General features: G+C 37.0%; 1 long non-coding RNA gene across 1 annotated transcript; it reads right to left on the bottom strand.

Annotated features, from left to right (window-relative positions):
* Positions 1-9,276: 9,276 nt before the first annotated feature.
* On the bottom strand, positions 9,277-12,508 carry LOC123584951. Its single transcript, XR_006705796.1, has 2 exons — positions 12,383-12,508; positions 9,277-9,378 (listed from the first exon to the last, which is right to left on the bottom strand). It is a non-coding gene; the product is annotated as an uncharacterized LOC123584951 (long non-coding RNA).
* Between the last annotated feature and the right edge of the window lie 2,232 nt (positions 12,509-14,740).

The following is a 14,740-nucleotide window of genomic DNA, read 5'->3' as shown; positions in this document are numbered from 1 at the left end:
ACTGAAAGGCGTGCCACCCAGCAATCGCATAATAAAGCAAAAGAGCCCACAGTGTGTAGAACTTAACCTGGTGGAGCATTCTTGTCCCAGGATGAATCACAAAAGTTTTTTTTTTATTGGAAAGTCCTCTTTTTAGAGTCAGAAAGCGATGTTGGGGGGACGCAGGAGAGTTGCGCCAATAATTGGAGGAGGATTCTCATTTGAATATTACTTGGATTAGTTTTATGCTTTGGAAAAGCAAGGTCTTCCCAACTTAGATATAATTAGTTGGAAAAAACGAACAACATTTGCATAACAGATTTCCTTATTTGTAGTCTTATCAGAAAGGTCACTTGACATAGACCATAATAGTGTTTATTGAACACATACTATGTGCCTGGCAGTATCCTGAGTAATTTATATACGCTATAGATTTTGATACTCAAGTTTTACAAGGTAATTACCATTTTTATCCTTCACCAAAAAAACTTAAAGAAATAAAGTAATTTGCCTAGGATTATACAGCCAGGAAGCTGGAGAGGATTTGTGCCCAGTCCTGGCGGGCTCCAAAGCCCACACTTTTAATGTTTTCAACCTCAAATTTGTGGGAACACTACCAATTTTATTTTGGGAAAGAAAATATGTGTGTGTGTGTGTGTGTGTGTGTGTAGATGGAAAATGAAAGTCTATTACAACAAATTGTTAGCACTGGGGAGTATAATAAGTGGGTGTGTAAAGGGGTACTTCCACGTTTCTTTTGTACACTTAACTACAGTGTTCATAATGTTTGCATTGACTGTGTATTAATTTAAGTAAACTTTTAAAGATTATTTAATTGCCTTGCATAACAGAATTATGTTCCCTGAAAACCCACAGCTCTCCAAAAAAAAATGGAGAAATGGAGGGTTTTTATGGATTGTCTTCTTCCACCGAATACTAGTTCATAGCATTCCTACAATGAGGGAGTAGTCACCTGAGGTCTGTCACATTGCTGCCCTCGGATCTTTTCTCCTGCCTTCACCCCAACACTGAGTTGTGATAAAGGAAAGATTCTCTCTCTTGATTTCTTTTTGGCAGAAGTCCTGAGTCCATCAGTCCTCTGCAACAGTGTATTTCACACTGTCAAAAACCACCCATGATATCTGTGCAAATAACTCCCCATCGCATTTCCATATTTCTCAATAAACTTACTACATGCTCAAGATACATGACTGTTTCACAAAAATAAAGCAAACAAATCTGACAGCAAAGCATAGTAAGTTCTATGTCCAGCTGCTACTCAATTGCCTGGAGCCTTGAGGAATCCTGTAACTTCTGCTCTCCAATACAATCTCTGGGGTCCTTCAGCACTTCATGCTGTCGTTCTAATAATAATGTGTTGTAGTGGAGTTGTTTATGTATTAGTCTTTCTCCTTCACTACATTGTAAACTAATCAGGCCTCTCAACCACATCTTGTTCTAAGTTTTCCATACTGTGGCTCTCACGTAATGTTTTTGTGTTTAACTGAATCTGTAAAATATAAACGCTAGTATCTGATCCAATCTCCATGTCCCCTTCCCCACCTGACCCTCCAATACCTTGCTCTTAAAATACGTTTATAAAAAATGTTTTCAGTATTTTTATAGAACTTAGATTCCTATGAGACCTCAGAATAATTGTTATAGAAACTAGCCGTGAGTATTAGTGAATTATCACTGTGATAATGTAAAACGGAAAGGAAGAAAACGCAGTAAATAAGTTGATTTAATGATGCAAAGAAAAAAAAAAGCAAAGATATAGGAACTAGGTATATTACCAACAGAGGACAACCCAATAAGGAAAAAACTGTGGGCACAAAAATTGTGGGTACAAATCATAAAGGGGAAGGAAATTACTGAAATTTAGTAGAAGCAGAAACTTGACAGACTGAATGGATGAGGCAAGTAGACAAACCAAAAAAAAAAAAAAAAAAAAAAAAAAGGCCAGCCAAATTATAAATGCAATATGAAGAAAAATGATAGTTTATATATTTAACAATATGCCTAAGAAAAATGAGAACAATGTGAGTATATAGGGTAAGAAATTTCTATCTTGGCTGCCTCTCTTCCCCAATTTCAAGGTACTTACTGTCTTCATACTTAACCCACATAAAAATGGAAGATTCAATACTATTTTTGTATTATTAATACTACCAGCATGCATCATGATATAATGAGAAGTAACATGGTATGGTAAAAACAACAACAACAACAACAACAACTATAGAAGACAGGCAAATAAACATGAACCGCACTTTGCTACTTACTATCTGACCTTAGACAAGTCACTAAATAGCTGTTTCTTCATCTGTATAACTGTTGCATTACTCAAACACAATGATGTAAATAATTGTACTTTAACTCTCAAACTTTTTATACAAACATGAAGGGATATTATTATGTTGACTAGATCTGTGCACAGCAACAGTTGCCTCTATTTTGGTACACTCTACTTTCAAATTGTAAAAGTGAAAACCTATAGTTCATCCCATTAAAATGTAATTATTGGAGGGGAAGATCAATGAAAACATTCGTTTGACAATTTGATTACTGAGAACAACTATTTGACCAACTGTTCATTCTTATTGCTTGCTTTTTCCAAATCCCTGAAATATTATAGCTACAATAAATGTGTCTAATATAGGTCAAGCATATTATACATATTTTTATTTCTAGTCAAAGTAGGCATTACCTGCATTATTGTTTCCATTTTACATATGAGAAAACCGAGGTTCAAAGAAATTAATTTATGCAAGATCATAAAGCTGATTTTGCAGCATGGCTAACAGATTGTGCTAAGATTCTGTTCCCCATCACTGAATACCCCTACCACTTTAGGCAACACATGCTTTTCACCTTTTTTTCCTCAGTACCTATAACAATGCCTAGAATACAATACAGCCTCAAGAAATGACCATGAAATAACAAGTAAATGAATGAGGGGCTCCCACAAATCATACTGAACACTGTCACAAGATTAATATACCCACTTTTATTCTATGACTGTCCCACTTGAAAACACTTCATCCTTCATTGCCTACAGAATACAATTAAAATCCTTTACGTTATACTCTTCAGTATAACGCTATTTTTTTCTAGCCATATCTTCTGAAGTAGTAACAGCAACAAAATACTTACTGTACCTTCACTCATTCCAGGGTGTTCTGGAACTGACTGAGTTTCAATCTTGGCTCTTACTAACTGTGTGAACTTAAGAAGCAAGTTATTTAGCCTCTTTGCAAATTTTATGCAATGCAATAAGGTAGGAAAATAAAAAGAAAGGAAGTAAAACCATCTTTATTTACTGATGCTGTGACTGTGGACACAGTTCAAAAGAATCTATACACTATTAAAATGAATGCAAGATCACAGGATATAGGTCCACATACAGAAATCAATTATATTTCTACATAGCAAGAAATGATTGGAAAATATTTTTAAACATTTACAAAAGCATAAAAAACATGAAATAGTTAGGAATCTACTTAACAAAAGATGTGCAAGATAGACTCAATATTGTTGTCAGCTCTTCCCAAATTGATCTCTAAATTTATTACAATCCCAATCAAAATCCCAGCAGGTCTCTTCAGTGAAAATTGAGATGCGAATTTTAAAATTTATACGGAAATACATATTATCAAGTAAAGCCAAGACAAAATTGAAGAAGAACAGTTTGGATAACTGACACTACTGATTTTAAGACTCACTATAGAGCTACAATAATTAAGACAATGTGATATTGGTGTAAAAATAGACAAATACATCAATGGAACGGAATAGTGAGTCCAGAAATAGATGCCTAAATACACAGTCAATTGAATTTTTACAAAGTCATTAAAGAAATTCAATACAGAAAGAAAAGTCTTATCAATAAATAGTGTGAGAACAACTATTTATTGGTATAGAGAAAATGAATATTGACTCCTACCTCACACCATACATAAAAATAAATTAGAGATGGATCATGGACTTAAATGTTAAAACTAGGGGCGCCTGGGTGGCGCAGTCGGTTAAGCGTCCGACTTCAGCCAGGTCATGATCTCGCGGTCCGTGAGTTCGAGCCCCGCGTCGGGCTCTGGGCTGATGGCTCAGAGCCTGGAGCCTGTTTCCGATTCTGTGTCTCCCTCTCTCTCTGCCCCTCCCCCGTTCATGCTCTGTCTCTCTCTGTCCCAAAAATAAAAACGTTGAAAAAAAAAAAAAAATTAAAAAAAAAAAAAAAAAAATGTTAAAACTAAAGCTATAAAAACCTCCTACAAGGAAAACTGGGATAATAAATATTTTACGATTTGGGGATAGGCAAAGATTTTTAAAAAGGATATGAAAGACACTAACCAGGAAAGAAAAGTAAATGATAAATTGGATTCCATTAAAATTATAAACTTCTGGGGCACCTGGGTAGCTCAGACAGTTAAGCGTCTGACTCTTGACCTTGGCTCAGGTCATGATCTCACAGTTTGTGGGTTCAAGCCCCCTATCGGGTTCTGTGCTGGCAGTGTGGAGCCTGCTTGGGATTCTCTTGCTCTCTCTCTCTGCCCCTCCCCTGCTGGTTCTCTCTCTCTCTCTCTCTCTCTCTCTCTCAAAATAAGTAAATAAACTTAAAAAAATTAAAATCACAAACTTCTTATCAAAAATGCCACTAGGAAGAGAAAAGGCAGTCCACGGATTGGGAGAACATATTCGCAATACACCTATCTGGCAAAATAACTGTATCCAGAATAAGTACAGAATACCTCCAAATTAATAATAAACAACTCAATAACAAAATGGACAAACGACTTGAAAAAGGCATTTTACAAAAGTATGTGAATGATCAATAAACATACAAAAAGATGCTCAAAGTCACTGGTCATCAGGGAACTAACACAAGTTAAAACAAGAGATACCATTTACACACCCTCTAGAATGGCTAAAATTATAAAGACCAACAATTTCTAGTAATGTCGAGAATGTAGAACAATTGGAACTCTCTTTCATGGCTGGCAGGACTATACAACCACTTTGGAAAATACCGTGGCACTTCCTTTTAAAGTTAAGCATATACTTACCATATGACCCAACAGTTCTCTCCTAAGTATGTACCTAAGAAAACCTTGATCTGGGTGATGGTCACATTTTGACAATGGTTCGTCAAAATTATTGAGTTGTACGGCTGGAATTTTTTCACTTTGTTATCTGTAAATTATACCTAAACAAAATACCATTTTGGCATCTAAAAACATGGAATGAAAGAGAACTTCTGCAATATAATGAAGTGTATATACAAAAAGCCTCTAACACGTGTCAAACTCAATGATGAAATATTTACAGCTCTCCCTCAGATTAAGAAAGAGAATTGGGGGTGGAATGTCCACCATTACTATATTAAATATTTTACAGGAAGTTCTAGCCAATGTGATTAAAAAAAAAAAAGTGTAACTATTACTAAGGAAGAAATAAAACTATCATTTGCAAATGGCATGAATGTTCATGTAGAAAGTCCAAAAGAATCAACAAACTATTAGAATTAAATTTAAGATCTCTGGAATGGAAGGTCATTATACAAAATCCAATGGTATTTCTATATGTTGAAAACAATTAGAAAACGAAAACTTGAAATGTACATTGGAAAGCTGTTTGGCAACGTCCTTTAAAGCTGAGCATGTCCACTTTATGACCCAGTAATTCTGCTCCTAAAGTATATATCCAGTGGTTCCTCAACAAGGGAATGAATAAATTATAGTGTTTTTGCTCAATGGAATACTATATTGAAGTGAAAATGAAAAAAACATCGCTCCATGCAATGATGTGAATGAACCATATATAAAAATAATCTTGAGTGAAAGGTGCCAGATGTAGAAGAATAGCACTGTATGATGTTATTTACATAAAGGTCAAAGACAGACAAAACTAATTTATAGTTGCAGATGCTGAGACGGTTGTTACCTTTAGGGTGTAGGTGGCACCCAGGAAAGCACATGAGGGAGATTTGGGGATGTTGAGAATATCCTATTCCTAATCTGAGTAGAGGTGACATGGGTATGTTCTTTTGGGAAACATTTTATGTACACTCATTCAAGGTACACACATGTGTACCTATGTATATTATATTTCAACTTAAAAAGCATTATTGTATACATTTACTGATGTCTCCCTAACTAGACTGCAAGCTCCTTGAGGACAGGGATCGTATTTTAGATTTCTTAATATCCTGCACAGGTGTTAGCACAGTGACTTCCTGAAATAGTACTTTCCATAACGTAAGAATATACTGGTGCCGAAGACACTGCCAGGTACATAGTATGTGCTTAATAAATATTTGTTGGGTTTATAAAAAACTGAAAGAGTAAATTAATGGCAGAGCTGAATTTCCAAGTAAATTGAAAATGAAAATTAAATTTGCATCCATATTTTCCTACTGACCACTATGACAATAAAACTTGCACAAGAAAGGAGGTGGACATTTGTCACAGCCATGAATGTCCACCATCTTTTAAACAGCCTTTCTATATTGAAGAACATTTCAATAATATGACTTTTGTATCCCTAACACGTAAAAGTCAGAAGCAAAAATTCCCAAGACCCTTCTGCAGCCAGGATATAGACTTGTGACCCAGGCACCTGCTGGAAACTTTGGTTCACCCATTTTGCCATTTGGATGTTGGTCTTTCCTAATTGATTTGTGCAGCTCTTAACACAATGTCAGACCTACCCATCCTTCTGTGATACTAGTTGCAGATATTTTCACTTGTAATTTGTCTTTATTTTTGTATGCAAATTTTGAAAAACGTTTTATGTAGTCCAAAGTATTCATCCTATATGGGCGTTTGAGTTGTATGTCATAGTTAGGAAGATCTATTTCCCTTCGATATTGTAAAAACAAATAAAATTTACTCATAATTTCTTCTATAAAAAAGAAAGAATATACTGGTGCCAATAAAGTTTATTTGGTTTTAGTATAAGTACAAATAGTAAAGTAAAACAACATACATACATATATGTACAAATAAAATCAATTTATGCAGCATTAACATTTTCCTGCGATTCTCCTGTCTCTTATGTTTATCTGAAATAACTCCAAAGTAAAGTTAGCTGTTAGAAATAGAATCTAATAAATTACATCAATATAAGAATCACAACTCGTGGACTCTGGTAAGAATCAGTATTTGGATCCACGAGGTGTTGGCCTTATCTCATTGAATGTAGAAGTCCATTCAGGTAGGCTGATGGGGATCTTAGAAGAGAGAAGTAGGTTCCAAACCAGAATCTAAACCCATAATCAGTGTCCCCCGGACATTTTGTTGGTTGGTTGGTTGGTTGGTTGGTTAGTTGGTTGGTTCACCACATTTTTATTGTGGCAAAATAGAGATAACATAAAAATTGCCAATTTAACCATTGTTAAGTGTACAATTCAATGGCATTAAGTACACGCACATTGATCACCACTACCCATCTCCAGAACTTTTTCATGCAAATATGTTGGACACTTTGTTAAATGCATCTGGGACTCTGTTTCTTACCTGAGTCCTACATTTTTAAGATCTTGCACAGCTCGGAAATACTCTATCAGGAAGCTTAAAAAGCACACTCAGAGGGAAAAAAGACTCCTTTGGTTAAAATGTGAGATTGTCATAAAATCCTAGGTCTGGAGGGGGATGTTAGTGTTCAATGATAGCCAGGCAGGAGAATATCTTTGAGAAAAAGAGCGCATCTGAATAACAGCTCTTTTTCCTTGGTAAAAGAACCATCTTCTTGCTTCTTTTGAAATAGGCCTTTGTAAACACGGACCACTTGACAAATTGTCCTACTCACCACAAAGCACTCATTCGAGCAATATTTCTTGGGCTTCAAAATATAAAACTCTGTTTTTATTCAAAACATTTACAACGCCAATCAATGTTGTATTTTAATTAGTCTCTTATTTATGAATGTCAGTTTTTGACATCCTTGATTAAATGCCTAGCCTCCTGGCTTGTTTTGTTTTGTTTTTAGCTTCTCCCCAAGATGATTATGAAGTTCTAGACACACAACTACCTGAAAGATTGCAATTGTTCTCTTCTCCCATCCTAAGCCCTGTTAGATGATGAATATCTAAGTTTTCAACTGAGTGGTAGGTATGTGAATATCTTTTGTTCTTAATATCTGTCACACACGTTAAAATAGTATTTTGTGTATATTCAGTATTTAGTAAGAACAATTTTGGGGGCACCTGGGTGGCTCAGTTTGTTGGGCGTCCAACTTCAACTTAGGTCATGATCTCGCAGTTCGTGAGTTCCTGCCCCATATTGGGCTCTGTGCCGACAGCTCATAGCCTGGAACCTGCTTCAGATTCTGTGTCTCCCTCTCTCTCTGCTCCTCCCCCACTCATGCTCTGTCTCAACAATAAATAAAACATTAAAAATTCCTTCTATGATAAATATTTTACTTAAGCACATGCTTTTGTTACAAAATAACAAAAGCTAATATTTAGATCTTGCTTTTCTTTTAGACTAAGTTTTAAAATAAACTATGACTTTCTAATACTCTCAATCAATGCGTTCTTTCTAGTAAATTCAGTCCTTGATTTATACGTGGCCAGCCAGCCACCTGAGATGGGTAAGGTTCTTGTTAGACTGGAACTTCCTTCTCTTTCTGCCTCTGCCTGGAGTGTTCCCCACTCCTGTTTCCCCTCCCCCCTTCCTATGACGGGCTACTCAGCTGTTTCTTTCCCTCTCTTAATAATGGTTTCATTTACAATATCACCATTCCTCCATGCCCGAGTCCTACTCCTCTTTAGAGTTGATTGTTTCCCTTGCTCTGAGTCCCTGCTGCCACCCTGAAAATAAAATACCAAGCTACAGGTGAGTTTGAGTACCCACATTTCCAGAGATTGGCCATGTTAATCTGGACGTGCTTAACAGGGCTCTTATGCAGGTGCAGCAGACTCAGTTCTAATCTCCCACAGAAACACACACATGATGGTTATGTTCTATGACCACTGCAGGTTCTATGACCACTGCGGGATGTCACAGGTTTTAGGAAGGCAGCTCTGAGAACCTAAAACCCTTGTAAAACTTTGTTTCTGTAGAAAAATATATTCCGCTTCACCATCAGTCAATAAAAGGGGAAACTTCTGAAAGAAGTCCATGAAGATTGCCTGTACTTTTCATCTAAGACTTCAAGCCTTTCACGAAAACGTTTTCTTAAAGAGCCTTTTGGCCACAGCTAATAGTTATTTAGGAACTTGCTATATTCACAACTAAGACACATGTGTTAACCAACTTTGGACATGAAGTATAAGAGAGATAATGCACAAATTATTACCAGTGCTGTTGGATAGGCCTCTTTCCATTTATTAATTCAACACGAATTCATTGGGTTGCTATTCTGTGCAAGGCCATTATCCTCAGCATTGGAGACCCAGCACTGAACAAAACAGGCAAAACCCCTATCTTAATAGGTTTTACAGAGGATGTAAATACTAGGCACTTAAGTATTTGTTGAATGAATGATTAAATGTGGCGAAGAAAACCATTAGAATATGATAAATATTTATGTTTTACAAAATTCAGTGAAATCAGTGAACAAAGGGGTTGCAGAACATAAATTAGGGGAATTTGTTCCAGCCATCAAGGTTAAAATATTTCCTTATTATAATGAAGCAATATCGGGTAGAAGTGTTGGGTGATCAGAACCAGAAGGCCAGCACTCTAACCACGCACATGGCCCTGACTTTGCAGAGCACTAGTTAGGAGTCAAGTGCCATCATACCACTACCTCCGTAACTTTTTGCAAATTATAACTTCGAGACCAAAGTTTATTATATCAATAAGTAATTTTGATATATCATCTTAACTGCAAGGACTCAGTGTCAGTTTATGGTAGCATTGTAACAAAGGACAACATTTTACCAAATGCAACAGAGGCTTCATTCTATAATAATTAGGTTACATTTTAAATCCCATCATCATAGATTTCTGCAACATATTTTTGTCTTTATGGTGTTACCTATGATTGCAATCCCTAAAAAGGAAATGTCTATATATCTATATATAGAAAGAAGAGAGACAGAGAGAGAAACAGAAACAAAGAGAGACAGAGAGATAAAGATTGAGATAGAGAAAGAGAGAGGTGAGGGGGATTTATTTGAAGGAATTGGCTCATGTGATTATGGGAGGTGGGAAACCCAAAATTTGCAGCGGGGGCCAGCAGGCTGGAAATTCAAGCAGGAGTTGATGTAGCGGTCATAAGTCTGAAGGCAGTCTAGAGACAGAATTCCTTCCTTCCTGGGAAAGCTCAGTCTTTAAATGCCTTCAGCTGTTTGGATGTGGAGCATCCACATTATGGAGGGTAATCTGCTTTATTAAAGGTCACTGATTTAAATGTTAAATTAAAAAAAAGGAAAAACTTTCACAGCAACATCTAAACTGGTGTTTGGTCACACAACTGAGCATCTCAGCCGAGACAAGTTGACACATAAAATTAACCATCACAGTCTACTGCTTGTCAACTTGACTTTCATACACATCTCCTTAAACCATACTTAATTTCCTAATAAAGACAGTAAAAAAAGTCATACTTAACATAATATGACGATTCTGTGTACAACTGAAAGCATACCAACTCCTTCCTAGAAGAGGTTCAAAGTCCTTGGGTCATGTTCATGATTTTCTGGTAACTTAAATATCTGGTAACTTAAATACTATAATGTAAAGTTAATTCTTTTTTTTTTTTTTTTTTTTTCGATTTATTTTGAGAGAGAGAGAACACGCACGAACAGGGGATGATGGGCTCCTGGCTCTGTGCTGCCAGCAAAGAGCTTGATGCTGGGCTTGATCCCACAACCATGAGATCACGACCTAAGCCAAAATCAAGAGTCGGGTGCTTAACTGACTGAGCCACCCAGGTGTCCCCTTAAATACTCTGATATAAAGTCGTATATATCTCATAGGATAAAGGAATAAGAGAGGGAGGAAAACAAATATGCAGATAGATACATACATGCATACATACATATGTACACACACACAAGCATATTCATAACAAAATAAAGAAGAAATATAACAAATATGGTCTTCATTCTGTAACTGGTCACATGGTCATAACTGTTATTTACAACTGCCTTCTCCTGCTACCCATTCCATATTCTTCAGCAAGCACCTTGGCTGGTTATGATTCCTTACCCAGTAGGATGTCCCAAACCTTCATTCATGAAGAATCTGGGCCACGAACAGATCTGCCAGAATTAGATTGTTGCAGTTTTCCATTGACTTTAATCCAGGGTATAGTGCTAAGGCACTTCCTGAATATCAGACATACTCTTCCTTACCTCCATTATGTGGTAAGCCACCCAATTTGCCCTTGGTAATTGGGATCAATCAGTTAGCCAGGACAGTAACTCCCTTCTTTGCCTGTTAGTTCAGAGGCATAAGAAACCCAAAGTGGCCCGGCGGCAGTCTTAAATTCCAGTCCATGTAATCACTGCTGTGTCTTCTGATGGAAGCATTCCTCCCTTTGGAACTAAGACCTCTAGACCAGCAGAACATAAGGTCACAGGGACTGGAAGCAAAAATTTTACTAGTGGATCACTGGGGTAGTATTAAATGGTGCCACTCCAGTTTTCATCTCTTGACTCTTGGACCCATAAATCCTGACTGTTGCAGAAACAGCACCGTATATTGGATGCCAATTTAGAGTAAATACAGCCTCCTGGAGAACCTTGCCCCAACCCTGCAAGATACCGCCAACTCGCTGGTTCTGTAAGGCAGTCTTCAAGCGGCCATTACACTACTCTATGCAGCCAACTGCTTCAGGATTGTGGGAAATACGGTAAGACCAGAAAATTTTATGAGCATGGACCCACTGCCCCACTTCATTTGTCATGAAGTGAGTTCCTCCATCAGAAGCAATGTTCTGTGGGGGCGCCTGGGTGGCTCAGTTGGTTGAGTGTCTGACTCTTGATTTTGGCTCGAGTCATGGGATTGAGCCCCTCATGGGGATCCATGCTGAGTGTGGAGCCTGCTTAAGATTTTCTTTCTCTCCTTCTGCCCCTCACCCCCACTTGCATGCTCTCTTTCACTCTCTTTCTGTCTCTCTCAAATAAATAAATGAATAAATGAATAGATGAATAAATGAATAAATGAATAAATAAATAAATAAATAAATAAATAAATAAATAAATAAGAAGCAATGCTTTGTGGAATACCACAATAGTGGATAGGATGACCCATTCTGTGGCTACCACTCCACCTCCTACCCCAGTGACTTTTGTCATCACACAGTGGGTTCATGAACAGTGTGGCCATGATGGCAACATAGACTTTCATTTTCCAAGACAAACCTGGGCTCTGGCCCCCACTGAGTGCCCAACTGGCCAGCAGCAGAGACCAACACTGAGTCCCTTCTATGACACCATTCTCCAGTTAGATACCTGGTGCCAAGTTGATCACATTAGACCATTTCCATCATGGAAGGGGCAGCATTTGTTCTTAATGGACTAGACACTCTGGATATGAATGCGACTCCCCTACATGCAGTGCTTCTGCCAAAACTACCATCATGGACTACTTTGCTACAGAGCGGGGTCTCTTTACATTCTAAGAGAATACACTAGCACTGAAGCGTAGTTACAACAGTTACTAACTGTTACAACTGTTACAACAGTTACAACTAGTTACTAACTCAACTTTCTTTTGTAACCGAAAATCTAGTACTTTATTAGCAATATAGCAGTTTTTAATAAACTTGCTCTAAATGCAAAAAAAAAAAAAAAGTCTTACTCATAAATTACTATTGGTTATACGCATACTCTCAGCAATCTGGTATAATATATCTGTAGTACCAAATTGAGTGTTATATTCAGCTTACTTTCTATCAGTGTCTGCAATGGGGTATTGGTGTCAAGCTGAAAAGTTTTAGATCCACCCCCCCCCTCACCCCGCCCCGGGGCCTATTTTCAGGATTTCTTTGTAGTAGAAATTTGTAGGATTTTTTAAGAATTTTGTAGAATATACAGAACAAGATACCCGGATTCTTTGCTGAGCAAATTCTCCTAGTGCATTTGGCTCGATTTCACTGCTAGCTCTTTTTTGAATTTTACTAGGTTATTCATATGTTAAATTTTAAGCAAGGACATTTTTGCAATTCTTTATGAAGTTTTTTTTTTTTTTAATTTTATTTATTTAAGTAATCTCCTTACCCCATGTGGGGCTCGAACTCACAATGCCCCCCAGAGATCAAGAGTCACAAGTTCTTCCAACTGAGCTGGCCAGGCGCCCCTTTAAGAAGTTTTTATTTTCAGTCTGCTCACTCTTAAAATAATGTGTTTTTTTTTTTTTAATGAACTAAAATGGTACATTTTATGTAGCATATTTTAAGTAAATAGTAAATGATTTTTTTGTAATAGCATCTATTTTTAACTACTGTGCTATTATGCATAATATGTTTTCTTTAAAATTTGTCATTTTTCCCTTCCCTTTAATATATCACTGTGATATTCTTAACTATACTTTAATTCTATTTTGGAATGATTATGCTTTCTTCATGAGATACTCTTTTACTTTGTTTTTCTTGCTCTTTTCCCCTTCCCTACAGATTGTTTCTATTCTATTCTTGGTCTGTCCTATTGGCCCTCTCTCCTGTATTTTTATTGATTTCTACTTTTAATCTAACTCTGTAACTATCTTTTCCTATAATTCTGAATAACTTAAGTATCATCTATCAAAATGAGCTTTTTTCTATCTTTTATACCAATGTTGAACCAATTCTGTTATTTCAAGGCACCCTCAAATTTAACCTCAGTTTCAAACTTCCCCTTTGCTGCTGATATAACTGTGGCATTTGTCTACATCCCACTTTCCTATAATTTCTATTATATTTTAAAACTTGATTTAGATACAACGTGATAAGAATATATTCTATGACTATGCCTGAAATTAGATTCTAAGATACTCTTTATTCAGAGGAAGCCCGTATATGCCTCTATGACAGGATATCACTAAATTTGCTGAAGTACTCTTTCTCCTATTACTAGGTTATAAGCTTCTTGAAAGCAGGGGGCATGTGCAGATCTCTGGAGTCTGGCATAGTGTAGGTTTTTAACGAATGAATGAGTGACTGACTGAGTAAACGAGAACAGTCAGTTGTGCAATTTCCCTGGTCTTGTCCACAAAACACACTCCCCCCAGCTCCAAAGGACACCGAATGAGATTTCTTTTACAGAGGCCAAACCTTTTAATTTCCCAATTGGACTTACTTTACAGCAAAAATATCCTCAGAAAAATGCATTCATTTTAACGTATTCATCCAAGGCAGAAGTTGTCAGCCTCGGCTGAAGATAAGAATCACGTCCTCATCTCAGTCAAAATAAATTCGGGGCCCCAGAGGTGATTCCAAAGTGCACGCACGGGTGAGAGCTGTGCCAAAGACAGACCCAACCAGTGGCACGTTCAAAGGAGCAAGGGAAGGAGAAAAATAAGATCCTTAATGCCCTGTGGTGGAGAAGTCTTTCCCTTTTTTAATGTTTCAAGTTTTTATTCAAATTACTTATTGGGGGAAGGGGAGGTGAGAAGTTTGACAGAACCCCAGCTCTTCCTTCAGGAGGCTGGGGAGGGAAGGGCCCGTTTGTAAAAGTGAACTGTTGTCTTGAAAAATTAAAAGGAAAGATTCTAAGTACCTTCTAAAGAGGCAAACTTTGAAGAGGAAAGAATTTAAAATTTAAATTTAAAACTGAGGTCACAGATTCCAACAAATGCTCATAAAAGGGCCCTTTGAGTTTCTGGGGCTTTTT

This window comes from Leopardus geoffroyi, chromosome C3, assembly GCF_018350155.1.
Source record: "Leopardus geoffroyi isolate Oge1 chromosome C3, O.geoffroyi_Oge1_pat1.0, whole genome shotgun sequence".
In the NCBI taxonomy this organism is placed as follows: domain Eukaryota; kingdom Metazoa; phylum Chordata; class Mammalia; order Carnivora; family Felidae; genus Leopardus; species Leopardus geoffroyi.
This window is presented reverse-complemented; position numbering and strand designations above follow the sequence as displayed.